This window comes from Hyla sarda, chromosome 2 (assembly GCF_029499605.1).
Source record: "Hyla sarda isolate aHylSar1 chromosome 2, aHylSar1.hap1, whole genome shotgun sequence".
In the NCBI taxonomy this organism is placed as follows: Eukaryota; Metazoa; Chordata; class Amphibia; order Anura; family Hylidae; genus Hyla; species Hyla sarda.
In genome coordinates, this window is record NC_079190.1 from 497204705 (window position 1) to 497229502 (window position 24798).

At 37.6% G+C, this 24798-nt stretch overlaps 1 protein-coding gene and 1 long non-coding RNA gene across 6 annotated transcripts in view; one reads left to right on the forward strand and one right to left on the reverse strand.

Annotated features, from left to right (window-relative positions):
- Nucleotides 1-24798, reverse strand: part of LOC130357196 (uncharacterized) — a 45254-nt gene that overhangs the window by 13517 nt on the left and 6939 nt on the right. Inside the window, exon 2 of the long non-coding RNA XR_008889126.1 lies at nucleotides 4417-4497. This is a non-coding gene — a long non-coding RNA (uncharacterized LOC130357196). The remainder of the gene's footprint in view (nucleotides 1-4416; nucleotides 4498-24798) is intronic.
- The window catches only part of GJA5 (gap junction protein alpha 5), a 77845-nt gene continuing 57240 nt past the window's right edge, over nucleotides 4194-24798 (forward strand). The window contains exon 1 of one of the 5 annotated variants that reach the window (XM_056559744.1): nucleotides 4194-4509. The gene's annotated coding sequence lies outside the window, so the exon portion shown is untranslated. Of the gene's footprint in view, nucleotides 4510-9670; nucleotides 9811-18984; nucleotides 19162-24798 lie in introns of those variants that run through there. The other 4 variants (XM_056559738.1, XM_056559739.1, XM_056559746.1 and 1 more) reach the window with 4 other exon arrangements.

Below are 24798 nucleotides of genomic sequence, written 5' to 3' on the forward strand. Positions count from 1 at the left end.
CCTGACAGGATTATATATCAGTATACAGTAATGTGAGCATACAGCATCACTTACTGACAGGATTGTATATCAGTATACAGTATAATGTGAGCATACAGCATCACTACTGACAGGATTATATATCAGTATACAGTATAATGTGATCATACAGCATCACTACTGACAGGATTATATATCAGTATACTGCATTATGTGAGCATACAGCATCACTTACTGACAGGATTATACATCAGTATACAGTATAATGTGAGCATACAGCACCACTTACTGACAGGATTATATATCAGTATACAGTATAATGTAAGCATACAGCATCACTACTGACAGGATTATATATCAGTATACTGCATTATGTGAGTATACAGCATCACTTACTGACAGGATTATACATCAGTATACAGTATAATGTGATCATACAGCATCACTACTGACAGGATTATATATCAGTATACAGTATAATGTGAGCATACAGCATCACTTACTGACAGGATTGTATATCAGTATACAGTATAATGTGAGCATACAGCATCACTTACTGACAGGATTATATATCAGTATACAGTATAATGTGAGCATACAGCATCACTTACTGACAGGATTATATATCAGTATACAGTATAATGTGAGCATACAGCATCACTTACTGACAGGATTGTATATCAGTATACAGTATAATGTGAGCATACAGCATCACTTACTGACAGGATTGTATATCAGTATACAGTATAATGTGAGCATACCGCATCACTTACTGACAGGATTATATATCAGTATACAGTATAATGTGAGCATACAGCATCACTTACTGACAGGATTATATATCAGTATACAGTATAATGTGAGCATACAGCATCACTTACTGACAGGATTATATATCAGTATACAGTATAATGCGAGCATACAGCATCACTTACTGACAGGATTATATATCAGTATACAGCATTATGTGAGTATACAGCATCACTTACTGACAGGGTTATGTATACAGTATAAGGTGAGTATACAGCATCACCTATTTACAGGCTCCTCCGGAGCCCCACTCGTACCCGGGAGCAGCTCATATACATATATATATTTTATATCCATATACATACATATATATACACAGCCAGCTCAACCAGGGAGTAGCTGGACATCTGTGATCCGTACAGACAGCAAATAGTATAAGCTGAAAGACATAACCCGCATAGTCACCAATACACATAATCTCATGTGAGGTAACCGCACAGAAAACACTGCATGATAGTGTATTAGCATTACACACTATACACACTATACATTACACACTATACCAGCAATAACATGGCAGGGAGTTACAATATGAGTGATATGGGGAGTAAGGCATCATCACCACGTACACTGTATATATAGTGAGAACCATCATCACAATATACATAGTATATACTAAGTGTTACCTTTGAGCGTACAGCGTCACACACTTATCCTGCCATAGAGTATTACAGTGAGAGACTCTGCACTAACTCTGCACTAACTCTGCACACTGCTGCTGGGGGAGGCTGAGCCTAATTACACAGCCCGCACAGCTGACAATCCCTCTGTCTGCCAGCAGCTATTACCTGGAGAGAAACAGCATAAGATAGGGAGACTAGCAATATACAACACTGCAATAGCCTAGTATATGCACATAGCAACAGACCAGCAATATGCATAGGCTGAATGACGTATCTCCACACCGGAATCTAATGGCCGCCTCCACTGGAGCTCCCCGCCGCAGCACCGCGCTGCCACATAGCGCATGGACGCGCTAGCAAGTGAAATCAATCACCGGGAGCCCAAGGACCGCACGGGATCCTATGCTGCACTGTAAACAGGCCAGCTCTCCAGGGGGATGGCCTAGCCAGGCTCACCCATAACCAGCAAACAGGGGGGGGTGGGGGGGTGGAGGGATGGATAGTAAGTTTATAGGAGGCAGTATTATAGTAGTTATATTCTTGTATATAGGAGCAGTATTATAGTAGTTATATTCTTGTACATAGGGGCCAGTATTATAGTAGTTATATTCTTGTATATAGGAGCAGTATTATAGTAGTTATATTCTTGTATATAGGAGCAGTATTATAGTAGTTATATTCTTGTATATAGGAGCAGTATTATAGTAGTTATATTCTTGTACATAGGAGCAGTATTATAGTAGTTATATTCTTGTATATAGGAGGCAGTATTATAGTAGTTATATTCTTGTACATAGGGGCCAGTATTATAGTAGTTATATTCTTGTATATAGGAGCAGTATTATAGTAATTATATTCTTGTATATAGGAGCAGTATTATAGTAGTTATATTCTTGTATATAGGAGCAGTATTATAGTAGATATATTCTTGTACATAGGAGCAGTATTATAGTAATTATATTCTTGTATATAGGAGCAGTATTATAGTGGTTATATTCTTGTACATAGGAGCAGTATTATAGTAGCTATATTCTTGTATATAGGAGACAGTATTATGGTAGTTATATTCTTGTATATAGGAGCAGTATTATAGTAGTTATATTCTTGTATATAGGAGCAGTATTATGGTAGTTATATTCTTATATATAGGAGCAGTATTATAGTAGTTATATTCTTGTATATAGGGGCCAGTATTATAGTAGTTATATTCTTGTATATAGGAGCAGTATTATAGTAATTATATTCTTGTATATAGGAGCAGTATTATAGTAGTTATATTCTTGTATATAGGAGCAGTATTATAGTAGATATATTCTTGTACATAGGAGCAGTATTATAGTAATTATATTCTTGTATATAGGAGCAGTATTATAGTGGTTATATTCTTGTACATAGGAGCAGTATTATAGTAGCTATATTCTTGTATATAGGAGACAGTATTATGGTAGTTATATTCTTGTATATAGGAGCAGTATTATAGTAGTTATATTCTTGTATATAGGAGCAGTATTATAGTAGTTATATTCTTATATATAGGAGCAGTATTATAGTAGTTATATTCTTGTATACGGGCGCAGTATTATAGTAGTTATATTCTTGTATATAGGGGCAGTATTATAGTAGTTATATACTTGTATATAGGAGCAGTATTATAGTAGTTATATTCTTGAATATAGGGGGCAGTATTATAGTAGTTATATTCTTGAATATAGGGGGCAGTATTATAGTAGTTATATTCTTGTATATAGGAGCAGTATTATAGTAGTTATATTCTTGTATATAGGAGGCAGTATTATAGTAGTTATATTCTTGTATATAGGAGGCAGTATTATAGTAGTTATATTCTTGTATATAGGAGCAGTATTATAGTAGTTATATTCTTGAACATAGGAGCAGTATTATAGTAGTTATATTCTTGAACATAGGAGCAGTATTATAGTAGTTATATTCTTGAACATAGGAGCAGTATTATAGTAGTTATATTCTTGAACATAGGAGCAGTATTATAGTAGATATATTCTTGTACATAGGAGCAGTATTATAGTAGTTATATTCTTGTATATAGGAGCAGTATTATAGTAGTTATATTCTTGTACATAGGAGCAGTATTATAGTAGTTATATTCTTGTATATAGGAGCAGTATTATAGTAGTTATATTCTTGTATATAGGAGCAGTATTATAGTAGTTATATTCTTGTATATAGGAGCAGTATTATAGTAGTTATATTCTTGTATATAGGAGGCAGTATTATAGTAGTTCTATTCTTGTATATAGGAGCAGTATTATAGTAGTTATATTCTTGTACATAGGAGCAGTATTATAGTAGTTATATTCTTGTATATAGGAGCAATACTATAGTAGTTATATTCTTGTATATAGGAGCAGTATTATAGTAGTTATATTCTTGTATATAGGAGCAGTATTATAGTAGTTATATTCTTGTATATAGGAGCAGTATTATAGTAGTTATATTCTTGTATATAGGAGCAGTATTATAGTAGTTATATTCTTGTACATAGGAGCAGTATTATAGTAGTTATATTCTTGAATATAGGGGGCAGTAGGTTCCAATATCTGATAAGTTTTAGGTGTAACAATTCCACAAAGTTAAAATTTTGCCATTAGGGACAGCTTATAGTTTATCAGCGATACTGTTGTTTTTGTTTTCTTTTACTTTTATTTTTTTTTCCCTAATTAAAAATCCAGTGGCTGAAAGTGAGAGGAAGTCCTGAATCCAGGCCAAGAGCCGCAGCACTGTCTGTGCAGGATCACATTTATATTCCAGTGTAAGGCAGCTCTTTGAAGGGAGAGCAGACAGTGGAGCTGCTGCTCAGTGTCAGGAGGGGGTCTGAGACAGCAACACATACAGGAGGTATCGGGACAAGTCCTGAAGTGCCAGACCCCTGGGCACTCACTGTGCCAGGAACTGTCCACTGCCAATACTGACCCTCATTCCAGCCCAGTGTCCAGGGCAGAGTAGTGAGGCTGCAGAGGACACTCACCATGACACCAGCTGCTGGTGGGACACTACCTCTCAACTTGTCACCAAGTGAATCTTCTTCTCCTTATGGTCCTAAAAGACACTGAACCAAGAGGTAAAATTCTCACTATTATTACGTGTTTTTTAGCTTACTTATTAACTAAGGTTGACTGTACAATTCGGATGTAGCAGAGACAACTTTGTCAGATGTAGCAGAGCTATATATGTCATTCCACACACCTTTTGGATTTGTTGCCTATAGTTCAGTGGTGTCCAAACTGCGGCCCTCCAGATGTTGCAAAACTACAGCTTCCAGCATGCCTGGAGTTGTAGTTGGTAGTTGTAGTTTTGCAACATCTGGAGGGCCACAGTTTGGACACCACTGCTTTAGTTAAACATAGGGATATATATATATATATATATATATATATATATATATATATATATATATATATCCTCTCTAAATATCTTCAGACCAGATTTTGTGTCAATATTCAGCCCACGATACATTACGCCAGTGTTTCCCAACCAGGGTGCCTCCAGCTGTTGCAAAACTACAATTCCTGATTTCATTGCTACATCTATCTATAACTCTATGTATCATGTGCTCTACAATATAACACACACATATAAATATATATATATATATATATGTTTTATATGTGTATATATATGTGTGTGTGTGTGTGTGTATATGTGTATATATATATATATATATATATATATATATATATCTTCAGACCAGATTTTATGTCACCAATATTCAGCCCACAATACATTATGCCAGTGTTTCCCAACCAGGGTGCCTCCAGCTGTTGCAAAACTACAACTCCTTCTGGTTTTGTTGTCTATAGTTAAACATAGGACTACAGATGACCTTACTACACAATTGTCACTGTTAAAAAGGTGCGAAATCAGCATGATTAATTCAGCTCTGCTACATCTATCTATAACTCTAGGTATCATGGGCGCTTCAATATAACACACACACATATATATATATATATATATATATGTATGTATATTTGTATATATATGTGTATATATCTATGTATATAGATATATATGTGTGTGTATATATATATATATATATATATATATACACACACATATATACATATATATATATATATACACATATATATCTATATACATAGATATATACACATATATATACATATCTATATATATACATACAAATATCTCTAAATATCTTCAGACCAGATTTTGTGTGACCAATATTCAGCCCACGATACATTATTTCAGTGTTTCCCAACCAGGGTGCCTCCAGCTGTTGCAAAACTACAATTCCTTATTTTGTTGCCTATAGTTAAACATAGGACTACAGATGACCCTACTACACAATTGTCACTGTTAAAAAGGTGCGAAATCAGCATGATTAATTCAGCTCTGCTACATCTATCTATAACTCTAGGTATCATGGGCGCTTCAATATAACACACACACACACAAACACACACACACACACACACACACACACATATATATATATATATATATATATATATATATATGTGTATATATCTATGTATATAGATATATATGTGTATATATATATACATTCACACACACACACACACATATATATATACATATATATATATAAATATATATACACATATATATCTATATACATAGATATATACACATATATATACATATATATATATATATATATACATACAAATATCTCTAAATATCTTCAGACCAGATTTTGTGTGCCCAATATTCAGCCCACGATACATTATTTCAGTGTTTCCCAACCAGGGTGCCTCCAGCTGTTGCAAAACTACAACTCCCAGCATGCCCGGACAGCCGTAGGCTGTCCGGGCATGCTGGGAGTTGTAGTTTTGAAACAGCTGGAGGCACACTGGTTGGGAAACACTGCATTATGCACAGCGCCCATTTTCTTTGAGAAGACCCCCCCCCCCATAAAAGACCAAGTTTAGGTGACCTGCTCAAAGACGTTTCACTGTAATGTATAAATTGTATTATACTTTCAAACATTATAATATTTTGTATACAGATGCTGCAGACTTGAGTTTGTCATGTGGCGCAAGGTGCATACGTGCCTGATGTCAGAAAGGTAAGATTCTAGGCACCAGCGTAGGGTGACAAAATTGTGCAAATTTTGTGCACCCAAAATTAATTTTGACACTGGCGGAGCGAATAATACATTCCCATTGTGTCTTCTACCTCCATGTACATGAATAACACAAAATAACATACATTATATACAATGTGTGACCAAGATGTAGTACCACTGAGTTTGTCAGTAAAATGTGTAATATAGATGCTAGAGATGAGCGAACTTACAATAAATTTGATTCGTCACGAACTTCTCGGCTCGGCAGTTGATGACTTGTCCTGCATACATTAGTTCAGCTTTCCGGTGCTCCGGTGGGCTGGAAAAGGTGGATACAGTCCTAGGAAAGAGTCTCCTAGAACTGTATCCATCTTTTCCAGTCCACGGGAGCACCTGAAAGTTGAACTAATTTATGCAGGAAAAGTCATCAACTGCCGAGCCGAGAAGTTCGTGACGAATCGAATTTACTGTAAGTTTGCTCATCTCTAATAGATGCAGCAGAGCTGAGTTTGTCATTTGTCCTAATGCACGCGTTAGCGCAAAGTGTTTTTTTTTTTTTTTTTTTTGCCCGGTATAATTATATTTTATTGTTAAATAATAAATACAATTTTGATAATTGTGAGTGACTATAACCTAATACTATAATATCATAGTATATTATGCCATAATAAAAGTTATAGGAAAATTTAATAACATTTTTATTAAATTAAAATTTCTCTTTGTGGGGAATAAGCTAAAAACTTTCTTTACGAATATTTTTACCTAATATATATTTTTTTTGTATTACATAAAATGACAATATTACATAATACATATGATAAAAATACAGGATAAAATATAAATAAGAGATAAATGTATCAATGCATTTAAAATCCAGTTACATGTAGCAGAGCTGAATGTGTCACAAAGTGTCACAAAGAGCCTAGTCAGTATTTCCTGATCAGTGTGCCTCCAGCTGCTGCAAAACTACAACTACCAGCGTGCCCAGGCAGCCTAAGGCTGTCCGGGCATGCTGGGAGTTGTGGTTTTGCAACAGCTGGAGACACCATGGTTGGGAATAACTGGCCTAGAAAAAGTAGTATAGTTCACCTGCAGTAGGGATATCACATTTATGCTACTTCAATAGCCTGTACCAAATGACAAACTCAGCTCTGCTACATCTAAGGAAGGGATAAGTCAGTCCTGCCTATTCCAGGGCTAGTGATATAGTTAGTATGGTTGAAAAAAGTAACAAATTCATCACATGGGACATAAATAATGTATGTTACAAACATAGACTACATCTACTATTCCATGAAAATAGATTAGCATTTTATTTAGGTAATTAAAAAAAAAAAAAAAAAAAAAAAAAAAAAAGGGAAAAAATCTAAACAAAAATTATAAAATATTTTTCATTGGACTTTTTACTAATAAACATAAAATTATTAAATTCCTTTAAAAACAAAGTAAATAAAATGTAACAAAATAATAAATAAATATATTGTAAATATGAAGTAATAATAATAATAATTATAACATAAATAATAATAATAATAATACACAATGATAATAACATAAATAATAATAATAATAATACACAATGATAACATAAATAATAATAATGCACAATAATAATGATAACCTAATAATAATATACAATAATAATGATAACTTAAATAATAATAATAATAATACACAATAATAATGATAACTTAAATAATAATAATAATACACAATAATAATGATAACTTAAATAATAATAATACACAATAATAATGATAACTTAAATAATAATAATAATACACAATAATAATGATAACTTAAATAATAATAATACACAATAATAATGATAACTTAAATAATAATAATAATAATAATAATAATAATAATAATACACAATAATAATGATAAATTAAATAATAATAATAATACACAATAATAATGATAACTTAAATAATAAAAATACACAATAATAATGATAACTTAAATAATAATAATAATAATACACAATGATAATGATAAATTAAATAATAATAATAATACACAATAATAATGATAACTTAAATAATAATAATAATATTAATACACAATAATAATGATAACATAAAAAATAATAATAATACGCAATAATAATGATAACATAAAAAATAATAATACACAATAATAATAATGATAACTTAAATAATAATAATACACAATAATAATGATAACTTAAATAATAATAATAATAATACGCAATAATAATGATAACTTAAATAATAATAATAATAATAATAATACGCAATAATAATAACATACTTTATTATTATTATTAATAATAATAATTAATTCTACTATTATTATTATCATTATTAATAGATTTATTTAAAGAGGGGGAAAAAAGAACACTTTAAATATTTTTTTGGCTTCCCTTCAAATTAATATCATCCTTCTTCCGCGGGCAAAGCATTAAAAAATAATATCTACTTAAAATATTAACAAAAGAGAATACAAAAAATGAAAGATATCTTTTAAATCATATTGTGATTGCATTGTTAATTAATTAATTGATTGATTAATTAAACATATTTAAAACATTACTTTAAATTTCCTTGGCTTTATAATAGGTTAACATTAAATAGTTAAGTTTCTGTCTATAAAACATTGTAACAGTGATCTCCAATGTGTGGCTGGGAGGGCATGCTGGGAGTTGTAGTAAAGCAACAGCTGGGGAGTCACAGGTTGGGGAACACTGCAGTAGATTGGGAAGATTCAAATAAAATATTCCGCTCGCCTTTAGAATTGATTTTGAACCTTGTGCCGTAAAGCACCTCACAGGAAGTGCTGCAAAATACTGGTAGAAATGGCTGAAACTAACCACGGCCTCAACTTTTTAAAAAATGTATTGGAGGAGATTTATCAAAACCTATGTAGAGGAAGAGTGGTGCAGTTGCCCATAGCAACCAATCAGATCGCTTCTTTCCTGTTCCAGAGGATTTTAAAAAAAAAGAAAGAAGCGATCTGATTGGTTGCTATGGGCAACTGCACCACTCTTCCTCTACATAGGTTTTGATAAATCTCCTCCAATACATTTTTTAAAAAGTTGAGGCCGTGGTTAGTTACAGCCATTTCTACCAGTATTTTGCAGCACTTCCTGTGAGGTGCTTTACGGCACAAGGTTCAAAATCAATTCTAAAGACGAGCGGGTGACTACAGGCCATATCCCTATGACTATTGAACACAATGTTATTTTCGGCCTTGTTTTGGGCCCCAGGCTGGGGCACATGACTCCGGTTTGTGATCCTTCAGAGGAATGTTTACAGCAGATACACAGGAGACTGTCCAAACACTGTAGGTGCGCTCTTCATTTTCTCTAGTGTACACAGAAGTCAGGGTAATGTACACACAGGGGCGCGCAGCACCACGTCAGAGCATCAGCAAGTGCAGCGTCAGGGCCGTATCTACAGCTGGTGCTGCCCCAGGCACTCCGACTTTATACACCCCATTAAATAACACCATGAAATTCCTTTAATCTGGCATTTTATGACCAAGAACGTCTCATGAGACATTGAAATTGGCAACAAAATGTAGAATGTCACATGACCTGAGGCAAAATATTGTTTTTAGGATTCCGTGCCATGCAATAATTCAGAATATTTCATAATCCAGCACCGGTCAGGACATCGGGATAGTCGGGCACCGGGCTTGTGACTGCCGGACTATTGGAAATGTGCATAAGTGGTTGTACCTAGTGACATAGGCCTGAGAATCCTACATGTAGCAGAGCTGAACTCGTTACCGCAAACCTTCCTTTGTTGTCACCATGACAATATATTATAAATAAGATATTGTGCATTAGGTTTATCTGAAGTCCTGAGAAACTGAAGCTATGTAATGTACCATCTATCTATTTATCTATATTTCTCATATCTATCTATCTATCTATCTCATATCTATCTATCTATCTCATATCTATCTATCTATCTCATATCTATCTATCTATTTCATATCTATCTATCTCTCATATCTATCATATCTATCTCTCTATCTCATATCTATCTATCTATCTCGCTATCTCATATCTATCTATCTCATATCTATCTATCTACCTATCTCATATCTATCTATCTCTCTATCTCATATCTATCTATCTATCTCATATCTATCTATCTCATATCTATCTCATATGTATCTCATATCTATCTATCTATCTCATATCTATCTATTTATCTATCTCATATCTATCTATCTATCTCATATCTATCTATCTATCTATCTCATATCTATCTCTCTCATATCTATCTATTTATCTATCTCATATCTATCTATCTATCTATCTCATATCTATCTATCTCATATCTATCTATCTATCTATCTATCTCATATCTATCTATCTCATATCTATCTATCTATCTCATATCTATCTATCTCATATCTATCTCATATCTATCTATCTCATATCTATCTATCTATCTATCTCATATCTATCTATTTTGCATCTCCCCACTTATTACCGCTCTATATCATGTCCCCGCCCCCTTCCTCCCCCCCAGATAATTTTGCCTTTATTACGTTGTCCATTGTTGCCTCCACTTACATTATCACTTGCTGTGGATCTGGTGATTCTGTCCTCTGGTTCCCACCATCTGTCGTCTGTGAAGGCAAGTGTGCTGGTGTGGGCTACTTCTTATGTACTTATAGATCTGCGCTTACTGATCATGTACTTATAGATCTGCGCTTACTGATCATGTACTTATAGATCTGCGCTTACTGATCATTTACTTATAGATCTGCGCTTACTGATCATTTACTTATAGATCTGCGCTTACTGATCATGTACTTATAGATCTGCACTTACTGATCATGTACTTATAGATCTGCGCTTACTGATCATGTACTTATAGATCTGCGCTTACTGATCATCTACTTATAGATCTGCACTTACTGATCATCTACTTATAGATCTGCGCTTACTGATCATCTACTTATAGATCTGCGCTTACTGATCATGTACTTATAGATCTGCGCTTACTGATCATGTACTTATAGATCTGCACTTACTGATCATGTACTTATAGATCTGCGCTTACTGATCATGTACTTATAGACCTGCACTTACTGATCATGTACTTATGGATCGGCGCTTAATGATCATGTACTTATAGATCTGCGCTTACTGATCATGTACTTATAGATCTGCGCTTACTGATCATGTACTTATAGATCTGCGCTTACTGATCATGTACTTATAGATCTGCACTTACTGATCATGTACTTATAGATCTGCACTTACTGATCATGTACTTATAGATCTGCACTTACTGATCATGTACTTATAGATCTGCACTTACTGATCATGTACTTATAGACCTGCGCTTACTGATCATGTACTTATAGACCTGCGCTTACTGATCATGTACTTATAGACCTGCGCTTACTGATCATGTACTTATAGACCTGCGCTTACTGATCATGTACTTATAGATCTGCGCTTACTGATCATGTACTTATAGATCTGCGCTTTCTGATCAGTAACTTTTCAAGATAGTTTTTTTAAATTAATTTATTCATCTTTATTCACACAGCTCTGTTGATGTAAATTACCTGATATTACTAGTATTTATTATATAATTGTTTCCAAAACATTTTTGCATTTTCTTTTTCCTTTTATTTTTTTGTATTTTTTCTTTGTTGTCATTTACGTGTTATTGGAGATTTCTGGTGTTTATTTTCATGATTTAGGATGACTGTGCTCTGTGTGGGGATGATGATTGTCAATGAAACGGGAAACATTAATGTTTTATTTATTTCTTACAATTATACTATCATTTGTTGATGTCACAGAACTCGTGTAATGCTACTTGGTGGTTTCCATCTGGGGAATCTCACCTTAAATACCACAGTCTGAGGGTAACATTATGGGGCCCCACAACTGAGATACTCACAGATTTCTGACAATTAGCATCTTAAAGATCCTAATAAATTGAAAACTTTTTTTTGCGATCACTGACCCTCCCCTTCATCTTTGCTATCTTATAATTTTATATTACATACATTTCTGAGCTGTCCTCTTAGAAGGTCGACAGTATACAATGACCCCCAGTATATATATATATATATATATATATATATATATATATATAATTGTTTCTTCATCATAGAAAAAGAAAGGGAGATATAGAAAACATCTAATCTGGTGACTGGTGAAGAAAAGCCTATCTATCTATCTCATATCTATCTATCTATCTCATATATATCTACCTCATATCTATCTCATATCTATCTATCTCATATCTATCTATCTATCTCATATCTATCTCTATCTATCTCATATCTATCTATCTCATATCTATCTCATATCTATCTATCTACCTCATATCTATCTCATACCTATCTATCTCATATCTATCTATCTATCTCATATCTATCTATCTCTCTCATATCTATCTATCTATCTATCTATCTCATATCTATCTATCTATCTATCTCATATCTATCTATCTCATATCTATCTCATATCTATCTATCTATCTCATAGCTATCTATCTATCTCATAGCTATCTATCTATCTATCTCATATCTATCTATCTATCTACCTCATATCTATCTCATATCTATCTATCTATCTCATATCTATCTATCTATCTAGAAAGGAGAAGACTGTAGCACTCCAATAAGGTGAAAAGTGAATGTGGCTTTATTCCAATTCAAACATCAAGGCAACGTTTCAGCTGCACGCAGGCAGCCTTTGTCAAGCAGTTACATAGTGCACATGGTGCGGTATATATATGGTGGAAGGACATGACGTCACAATTACATCACATCATTAGCATATCAAAACAAACAATCAACATGTATTATATTACACCATAATCATTATATATCAGGCAGTAGTGAACTTCAAGTGCATATTAGGTGTACAGTGGTAATAAACATAAGAGAATGTGAAGAGAACTCACAACGTAAATCTACAGAGACGGGATCACTGGGCGGGTCCTGCGTGATGTCACAGAAGAGCATCGGGCGCTCCGTCCTATGGCGGAGTGGCGCGCGATGTTCAATGCAGCGGAGAAATGCTTGGACCGCAACCGGAAGGTGGGGGTGGAACGCAACCGGAAATGGTGCGATCGCATCCAATCGCATGGGTGGAAAGGAGCAGAGGAGACTGCAGTACGGGCATAGGAGGATGTCGCGCACGCGCAGTGAATGAGTGTCACATGCGCATGCGCAGAGAGTGACCCAGAATACCGGACCAAATATGAATCTATTGCTAATCGATTCTCTCTTGAACTGATTTTGCTTAATATCGACTTTCTCCAGAGAGACATTGTGACTACACGCACTAAAATGACTTCACTGGAGGACACTTTAAAGTCATCCTCCTCTCCTACTGAGGTTGATACCTTTATGCAAAAACAAATTGGCTCCCTCCAAAAATCGAGGAGCGAGCAAGAGAACTTTAAACGCCATAAATGGCATAGGGACAGCCTTGACTACGAGAATGCCCGTGTGTACACATGGAATGATCTCACTAACAAACGTTCTAAGCGGATTAGAGACTTTAAGAATCAGGACATTCGGACTGCACAAACCTCTTCCTCAACGGACACTACCACCGGCTCTCATGGACTCAAACATAATAGCCAGTCTTTTTTAGGACCTCGTCCACCTTTAAGCGACCCACCAGACGGGGAGGAAGCAAACAATGGCGGCGTAGGAAGAACAAGGGGACGTCCCCCCAAAGCCCAACCAGTGAAAGCGACCACGAAACGTCAAAACAAAACGTGGTAAATATTTCTTCAACTAATTTGTCTCATGATCAACTTGATGTTTTGAGTAAAGGTTTAAATTTTTGCCCCGCTAACAGAGTAGATTGGTTTTCTCTTGAAATTGATTTACAACAGTTTTTTCGTAAACTGAAACTGCGGCTCTGGTTCTCTGACCCCAACCATGCTCTTGTGGGGCCTGGAACCACACCCGCAGAATCAGCTAAGATTTCCTTTAAATTTGATGATTTTACTTTACCCAAGAAAAGTAAATTTACTCCTACTGTTAACAATAGTATACTTGATACTTTCTGTACTTTTGTGAACCAAGATGTTGCTACACTTAGATCTAGTCCGGGTCAACTTAAGCACCCTAATCTTACTTCTCAGCAAATCTTAGCTTTACAATCCTTTATGCAGGACCATAATTTGATTTTAAAACCTGCCGACAAAGGAGGCGCAATAGTTGTCCTCGACCGCAGCAAATACATTTGCGAGGCCTTACGCCAGCTTAATGACCACAGTACATATAAACAACTGTCCAGAGACCCCATCAATGATATTGAACGTAAATTAGCAGCTATACTTACTCCTGCCCTCGACCAACAATTGATTGACGACAATCTTTGTTCTTTTCTGATGGTTTCGCACCCGGTGACACCAATTCTCTACCTACTACCCAAAATTCATAAGTCCTTGGTGGACCCTCCCGGACGACCAATTGTCTCCGGGAGGGATTCCATCACCAGTCATGCCTCCATTTTTCTTGACCAGCTTCTACGCCCATATGCCACTCGTGCTAAATCATTCCTTAGAGACACCTCTGACTTTCTATTAAAACTTGAATCGGTACCACTACCGAGGGATGTCACACTAGCATCCCTCGATATAGTGTCCCTGTACACCTCAATCCCCCATGCGGAAGGCATCGCAGCAGTCACTCACGCTATCACTCCTGATTTCTCTTTATCTGAAACTCAGTTTATTATCTCTCTTCTCGATTTTGTTCTCTCTAACAACTATTTTTTGTTCAATGACACATTTTATGCACAAATCGCCGGAACCGCCATGGGGACCAATGTGGCCCCAACGTACGCCAACATTTTTGTTGCGTCGCTGGAAGAGTCACACGTCTATGTATCCCACCACTTCAGCCAAGTGCTGGGGTGGTGGCGATACATCGACGATGTGTTCCTCATTTGGTGCGGTTCCGACGAATCTCTGCTTTCTTTTCAGTCCTTCCTCAACTCTATCTGTCCACACATTCAGTTTACTCTCAATTTTTCTCACTCTTCTATTCAGTTTCTAGACACCTTGGTCTCTGTTAGTGAAGGCACACTAACCACCAGTCTCTTTACCAAACCCACTGATTGTAACTCGATTCTCCACTTTTCCAGTCATCATCCACGCCCCATGATTAAGTCCCTTCCCCGCAGCCAGATGGTTAGGGCCCGCAGGATCGTCAGTGATCAATACCTGATCTCTGACACATTGGATAAGATGGTCTTCAATTTCTCCAAACGGGGTTACCCCAAAAAACTTACTGCACAATGCAAACAGGAAGTCCTAGCGATGGACCGTCAGTCCCTGATTCATCAACCAAAAACTAAGTCCTCCTCTAACCGCATTGCATTTGTCACACAGTTTTGCGACAAATCCAGTCAAATTTCATCCATTATCCGACAACACTGGCCCCTACTCAAACAGGCTTTCCCACATATTCAAGAGTTTCAAGCACCACCTCTCATGTCATATAGAAGACCACCCAACTTACGTGACAGGCTTGTTAAGGCAGATGTGGCGGATACATCCCGCACAGGACAACGCTACCTGACAGTGAGAAGCAGAGGCAGCTATCCATGCTGCCACTGCATCAACTGTCCCAAAATGATAAAAGGCCCCACTTTTCTACACCCCAACTCCGGTAAAATTTATACGTTGAGACACTACCTCACATGTACCTCCAGTTTTGTCATTTACGTTCTTCTCTGTCCCTGCAATCTCTTGTATGTGGGGGAAACAACCGGTGAGTTCCGCACCAGATTCAATCAACACCGGTACACAATCCGCAAGGGGAGATTGGATCTCCCAGTCCCGAAACACTTTATTGAGTCCGGCCATTCTGAACGTGATTTACGTTTTGTACTTCTCGACCATATCCCTCCTCTCAAAAGAGGTGGTAACCGAATGGCCTTACTACATAAACGCGAACTATGGTGGATCTTTGAATTAAAATGTCTGAAACCTAACGGCCTGAATATCGATTTTCCTATTTCTAACATCTAAGTTACCCCAGACACTCTGTTGTCTTGTAGATTGCCCCCCTGAGTATGTGTGTTTACATATCGCCATTTGAGATGATTTATCTCCTCCTTTTATTTCCTTCTTACAGAGACGGCGGAACGGATCCTGCGTGACCTATATCCACCTGCACCTCTCATCTTGAACAGCAACCGGAAAAACCTCATCAGTCCTATTTTATTTTATTTCATTTTTTGCCTTCATTATCCTTTTTTATGTATCATTTTTATTTACTGTTTATTCTTCTATATTTTCCTGATACTTATATGGCCTACTTTTCATGCCTGTTGTTTTCCTCTGTTGCAATTTCTTAACCGCAGTGGTGGAGCATATTTTCTATTTTCTAATTTGTGCACCCCTTACTTACCTTCATTATAGGTGGGCCAACGACGTGTGCGAGTACTTGATGGACACTTCTGGCGTGGGCATCAAATAAAGGCCACCCTCAGTGACTGGGGTTTGGAGGGCAGGACTCCCCTATCTACATAGAGGTAGTCCCTTCCCTCCATCTGTATGTTGGGGATCCTTTCGGTAGGTCTCCCAACTCCCTAGAGAGGGTCCAGAGTGCAGTGTCCTGTATGCATGGTTCTGCTTGTGTGGCCCCATTTATCCATTGCTGTCTGTGCTAGGCGAGAGATATGTATAAGACCTTTCGCCCTTACACAGGACAACAACTACTTTTAGGTGCACCCCTAATCATACTTCTGCTGCTCCGCCACCTCTTTATTACTCTCTCTATTATTTTCTCTCATTTTATTTTTGCCCTTTTAGCTGCCCTTAACAATAATGGCCAGATATGCTTTCTTGCTCTCTCTGCGCATGCGCATGTGACACTCATTCACTGCGCGTGCGCGACATCCTCCTATGCCCGTACTGCAGTCTCCTCTGCTCCTTTCCACCCATGCGATTGGATGCGATCGCACCATTTCCGGTTGCGTTCCACCCCCACCTTCCGGTTGCGGTCCAAGCATTTCTCCGCTGCATTGAACATCGCGCGCCACTCCGCCATAGGACGGAGCGCCCGATGCTCTTCTGTGACATCACGCAGGACCCGCCCAGTGATCCCGTCTCTGTAGATTTACGTTGTGAGTTCTCTTCACATTCTCTTATGTTTATTACCACTGTACACCTAATATGCACTTGAAGTTCACTACTGCCTGATATATAATGATTATGGTGTAATATAATACATGTTGATTGTTTGTTTTGATATGCTAATGATGTGATGTAATTGTGACGTCATGTCCTTCCACCATATATATACCGCACCATGTGCACTATGTAACTGCTTGACAAAGGCTGCCTGCGTGCAGCTGAAACGTTGCCTTGATGTTTGAATTGGAATAAAGCCACATTCACTTTTCACCTTATTGGAGTGCTACAGTCTTCTCCTTTCTACATTGTGAAGTGTCTCCCGTGACCTGGGATTCCGACCGTGTGCACCCATCCTCGACCTATAATCTACAGAGTGCTGCTCCTTATCCTTTGTTTTATCTATCTATCTATCTCATATCTATCTATCTATCTATCTATCTATCTATCCCACACCTATAGAACACCATGTTTTCTAACAATATAAGACATGCTCAAAGGAGATTAAGTGAACCAGTACTGGGGTCCTCTTTCTCTAAGGGCCCCAGACAAGTGGTCTTTCTCTATGGTATATACTCCCTTAGTCTCATTAACACAAAGAAGTTTATTTTGTATAATTTGGTTAACTGAAGCTGAATACTATCTGCTCTCAGGTGGATATACCACATGATATCCTGGTAGTCCGGGAGCCCCATAATAATAGTAAATATTATGTGTGGTAAGCTTGTGGGGGTATAGGGTATATGGGGTGTAGCTGTTCAGTGATGAAAGGGTGCTGATTTAACCCTTAACTGTCGTGATGCCAGGGGGAGGGCTCCTCTGTATATACTTGTCCTATCGCCACCCGTCCCAAGAGCAATAGGGAGGTATAATAAATGATTGTCCACAACCGGAGGTTTCAGAAAACTGTCAGAACTTTTACTGCAGGTTTTATGCAGAAACAAACAGGAACAGTCTTTGTACAATCAGAGTCTATTTGGATCCTGACAGTTGGTTGGGACCTTGTGAGTTTTAAGCTCAGGAGATTTATATGCGCTGTCCCGCTGGATTTAGGGGATTGAGTTTAGGTCCGGCAGTCACGCACACTTTGGCGGGGAGTTGTATTGTAACTCACGATTTGGTAAGTTGCGGGATTGTTAGGCTTCGGCCTGGTCTTGTCTTTGTAAGTTGCACGGATCTCTACTCTCTGCTAGTCCGGAACCCAAGAGAGCGAGGATTGGCTGGCAGCTCCCTTATATGGGCAGGGGCTGGCCTTGAGCTCATTGGTCCATACCATCTGTCATTCACTTTACACAAGGGATTAATGTCTAAACATGTGACAACACACGTGACCTAGGAAGGTCCTTTAACATACCTTAATAGCATTAACATTAGTCATGTGACCTAAGGTCCTGCGACACTATATTCACCATTAAATATATAATTACATACACATGTAAACATCATAAAATTAAATAAGGAAGAGGTGACTAGGGGCCATCCCACCAGGAGGTCGTTCCCACCTGGAACGAAGTAACTCTGACTTTGGGGACCACCATACAAGGTACGGTATACCATACGGTACCGGGACACCACATAAGTGTATACATTAAATGGTTATTTCTCCTTTTCCTTTCACAAACAATTGTATTCACTTTCGCAGCTCACCTCATACCTGACATCATACACGTTACACTGGAGAGTAATGTACAGAAGATATCACTTGGGTACAATACTTCAAGTGTCCATGGTTGGGCCGTGTTCCCCCCACCAATCCAGGTTTTACAAAACTATGACTCCCATCATTCCCCGGTGAGCATGATGGGAATTATAGTTTTGCTATACCTGAAGTTGACTCAAGGAATTCTATTTACTGGGGATAATACCTGTCACCAAACTAAACTTTTATGATATTGTTTTTTATGTAATTATAAGACACTTTGCTATTTCTTGCTGTTAAAATTCTCAACCTTTAAATGTTTTTAATGTGATTGAAAAAATAACCACTAGGTGGCTCTGTTCTGTTCCCTGACACAAGTCAGACAGTTAGTTTAATCTCCACCCGGACTTGCAGAAGACAAAAGTCAGGAAGTGCATGCGGGGCACGGTGAGGCACAACTCTCACAGGCTTCAGGGATGTCACGCCTGCTGGGGAACGCCCACTTTCTCCGTCCGGGAGCTCACACAATGTGAGCAAGGGGAAAGGTATGATACACAGCCTTTTAACCCCTTAAGGACCAGGCCCATTTTTGACTTAAGGACCAGACCAATTTTATTTTTGCCTTTTTCGTTTTTTCCTCCTCGCCTTCTAAAAATCATAACTCTCTTATATTTCCATCCACAGACCCATATGAGGGCTTGTTTTTTGCGTCACCAATTTTACTTTGTAATTGCATCACTTATTTTACCGTAAAATGTACGGCGCAACCAAACAAATATTATTTATGTGGGAACATTTAAAAGAAAACCGCAATTTAGCAAATTTTGGAAGGTTTTGTTTTCACGCTATACACTTTCCGGTAAAAATGACATGTTTTCTTTATTCTGTGGGTCAATACGGTTAAAATGAGACCCATGTTATATGCTTTTCTATAATTGTACCGCTTAAAAAAAATCTCAAACCATTTTAACAAAATTAGTATGTTTGAAATTGCCCTATTTTGACCACCTATAACTTTCTCATTTTTCCGTATATGGGGCGATATGAGGGCTCATTTTTTGCGCCATGATCTGTAGTTTTTATCAGTACCACTTTTCCTTAGGTTTTACTTTTTATTCATTTTTTATAAATTTTTGGGGGAATAAAATGTGACAAAAAAGCAGCAATTTTGGACTTTTTAAAATTTTTTTACGTTTACGCCGTTCACCGTATGGGATAATTAACAATATATTTTAATATTTCAGACTTTGACGCAAGTGGCGATACAAAATATGTGTATTCATTATTTTTTTAATGCTTTTTGGGGGGTAAAATGGGAAAAACGGACGTTTAACTTTTTTATTGGGGAAGGGGATTTTTCAATTTTTTTTACTTTTTTATTAAACTTTTTTTTAACTTTTTTTTTTTTTTTACACTTTTTATGTCCCCATAGGGGACTATTCACTGCAATCAGTTGATTGCTAATACTGTTCAGTGCTATATATAGGACACAGCACTGTTCAGTATTATCGGTGATCTGCTCTGGTCTGCTCGATCTCAGACCAGAGCAGAAGACCCCGGGAGATGGCCGGAGCCAGGTGAGGGGACCTCCGGCTGCCATACTGGATGATCGGATCCCCGCGGCAGCGCTGCGGGCGATCCGATGATCCATTCAAAGTACCGCACTGCCACAGATGCCGTGTTCTGTGTTGATGACGGCATCTGAGGGGTTAATGGCGGACATCTGTGTGATCGCTGATAGCAGCCGGGACCTGAGGCAGGAGGGGTGTTAGGAGTAGTAAGTGAATATAATCTGAGTTAGTTTAGAAAATATGGTTTGATGACAGGTACTCTTTAACCCCTTTGGGACCGAGCCCATTTTGACCCTAAGGACGGGAGCATTTTTTGCAATTCTGACCACTGTCACTTTAAACATTAATAACTCTGGGATGCTTTTACTCATGAATTTGATTCAGAGATTGTTTTTTCGTGACATATTCTAATTTATGTTAGTGGTAAATTTTTGTCGATACTTTCATCATTTCTTGGTGAAAAATTCCAAAATTTCATGAAAAATTTGAAAATTTTGAATTTTTATAACTTTGAAGCTCTCTACTTGTAAGGAAAATAGACATTTCAAATAAATTATATATTGACTCACATATACAATATGTCTACTATATGTTGACATCACAAAGTTGACATGTTTTTACTTTTTGAAGACATCAGAGGGCTTCAAAGCTCAGCAGCAATTTTCAGGGACCAGTTCAGTTTTGAAGTGAATTTGAGGGTCTTTATGTTAGAAATACCCCATAATGGACCCCATTATGAAAACTGCACCCCTCAAAGTATTCAAAATTACATTCAGAAAGTTTGTTAACCCTTTAGGTGTTACACAGGAATAGTAGCAAAGTGGAGGCGAAAATTCAAAATCTTCATTTTTTACACTAACATGTTCTTGTAGACCCATATTTTTTTATTTTTACAAAGTGGTAAAAGGAGAAAAAGCCCCCAAAATGTGTAACCCAATTTATCTCAAGTAAGGAAATACCTCATATGCGTATGTGAAGTGCTCTGTGGGTGCACTAGAGGGCTCAGAATAGAAGGAGCGAGAATGGGATTTTGGAGAGCGAATTTAGCTGAAATGGTTTTTGGGGGGCATGTCGCATTTAGGAAGCCTCTATGGTGCCAGAACAGTGAAAAACACCCCACATGGCATACTATTATGGAAACTACACCCCTCAAGGAACATAACAAGGGGCACAGTGAGCCTTAACACCCACAGGTGTTTGACGACTTTTTGTTGAAGTGGGACGTGAAAATTAAAAATTTGAATTTTTAACTAAAATGCTGGTGTTACCCCAAATTTTTCATTTTCCCAAGGACTAATAGTTAAAAATGTCCCCCAAAATTTGAAACCCCATTTCTCTCGAGTAAGGAAATACGTCATATGTGGATGTAAAGTGCTCTGCGGGTGCAGTAGAGGGAAGGAGCAATATTGGGCTTTTGAAAAGTGAATTTTGGTGAAATGGTTTTTGGGGGGTATGTCTCATTTAGGAAGCCCCTATGGTGCCAGAACAGCAAAAAACACCCCACATGGCATACCATTTGGGAAACTATACCCCTCAAGGAACGTAACAAGGGGTACAGTGAGCATTTATACCCCACTGGCGTTTGACACAGTGGGCTGTGATCTTTGTAACAGTGGGCTGTGCAAATGAAAAATTACATTCTTCATTTTCACGGACCACTGTTCCAAAAATCTGTCAGACACCTGTGGGGTGTAAATGCTCACTGTAACCCTTATTACATTATGTGAGGGGTGTAGTTTCCAAAATGGGGTCACATGTCGCTATTTATTTATTTAGCATTTATATCAGAACCGCTGTAACCAGCAGCCACCCCTGTGCAAATCACAAGTTTAGGCCTCAAATGCACATGGAGCTCTCACTCCTGAGCCTTGTTGTTCGCCCGCAGAGCATTTTACGTCCACATATTTTCCTACTTGGGAGAAATTGTGTTACAAATTTTGGGTGTCTTTTTCTCCTTTTACCTTTTATGAAAATGAAAAGAATGGGGCAACACCAGCATGTTAGAGTAAAAAAATGTTTTTTTTTACACTAACATGCTGGTGTAGACCCCAACTTTACTTTCCTTTTAGGGGTAAAAGGAAAAAAAGCCCCCCAAAATTTGTAGCACAATTTCCCATATATGGCCCTAAACTGTTGCCTTGAAATATGTCAGGGCTCTGAAGTGAGAGAGCGCCATGCGCATTTGAGGCCTAAGTTAGGGATTTTCATAAGGTGTACCCGGATTCAAGCGTTACACTTGCCTCCTCCACCAAAAATACTGTACGCCAGTTTTCCCCAAACAGGGTGCCTCCAGCTGTTGCAAAACTCCCAACATGCCTGGACAGTCAATGGCTGTCCGGCAATACTGGGAGTTGTTATTTTGCAACAGCTGGAGGCTCCGTTTTGGAAAAACTGGTGTACAAGATGTTTTTTCTTTTTATTGGGGGGGGGGGGGCACAGTGTAAGGGTGTAGTGTATATGTAGTGTTTTACTCTTTATTTAGGGTTATTGTAGTGTAGTGTTTTTAGGGTACATTCACACGGGCGTAGATTTACAGTAGCGGAAAATTAGCCGCATCTCAAACTTGAAGCTGGAAACTTGCTGGAAATCTGCCCGCATGAATGTACCCTGTACATTCATGTGGGGGAGGGGGTGGGGGGGGGGGCAAAACTACAACTCCCAGCATGCACTTATAGCAGTCAGAGGAGTAGGGGACCGCAGTGCAGGATTCAAGTACATTACATCAGACAATGAGGCTGAAGCAGAAACTGGCTTTATTAACCAACAGAGTATAACGGCCGGAGAATGATGTTAACAGAAATAACAGATTACATAGATTTACAGCAAAGTTAACTGCAACGTGATACATAAAATGGCGCTCTAGGTTACATACATGCTTAATTGAAATTTCAACATTGATCTTTCAATTTTAGGGGTTATGAAACCCTCTTGTGCACTCCTGCTGCTGACTGCTCCTGTCTGTGTCATTCAGCAACTACATGGTTTAGTGATGCTGCTGGGCCTAGGACCTATATTTGTTTATGGTAGCACTAGGTACCAAACAACCTCAATGGAAATTTTAAAATTCATCTTTTATTCTGAGAGATTGTGAGGCCCTATTGTCTCCTCATCTGCCACCACCTCCAGGCTGTGCCATTCAGCCACTATATGGTCTCCTCATGCTTCAGCCACCTCCAGGCTATGTCATTCAGACACTATATGGTCTCCATATATTGACTGTGTATTGTAGGAAACATGTGGCTATTTTTGAGTTACTCTCCCAGCATTATTGCCATGTTGATACCAGACCAGTAATAAAAGGAATATTGCCAAGGACTTGCAGAAACAGGGAACTGTGGATACTGACCACCGGCTGTTGGAATTGACTGACTATCCCAGATGGTAGATTTACCATTTTAAAGTTCCTCAGTTCCAGTAGGCTTTACGTCGTTCATTCTTTGTTGTGGTTCTTCAGTTGCAGAATTAAGTTGTATCATGTTTTCCTGTTCCTCCGATGAGCTAATGTCACTGGAACACACAATACTCATATTTTCATCTAATGAAGGATCCTTTTATTCAGAGAACGTATCTATCATTTTATTATTTTGAATGTCAGGTGGTATTCTGACAATTTTTGAGAAGCCCTGGAGTCTCCTCATGCTTCAGCCAACTCCAGGCTGTGCCATTCAGACACTATATGGTCTCCTCCTACTGATGCCACCTCCAGGCTCTGTCATTGTGCTGACATGTGACATGGGACTCCTTGTTAGATTAGGTCCTTTGTACCCACACGCCGGGGCCGGGCCACGGAAACTTGGGAGTTAAAAGTTCCATTTCAAAATCCTCAATTTCAGTTTCAAATAAATAAATAATAATGTTGTTATGGTAGGTAGCACCAGCTATCCAAAATCTTCGGTTTACATTTCTGAATTCATCTTTTAATCTTGTGATTGTGAAGGCCTATTGTCTACTCATGCTGCTGAAAACTCCT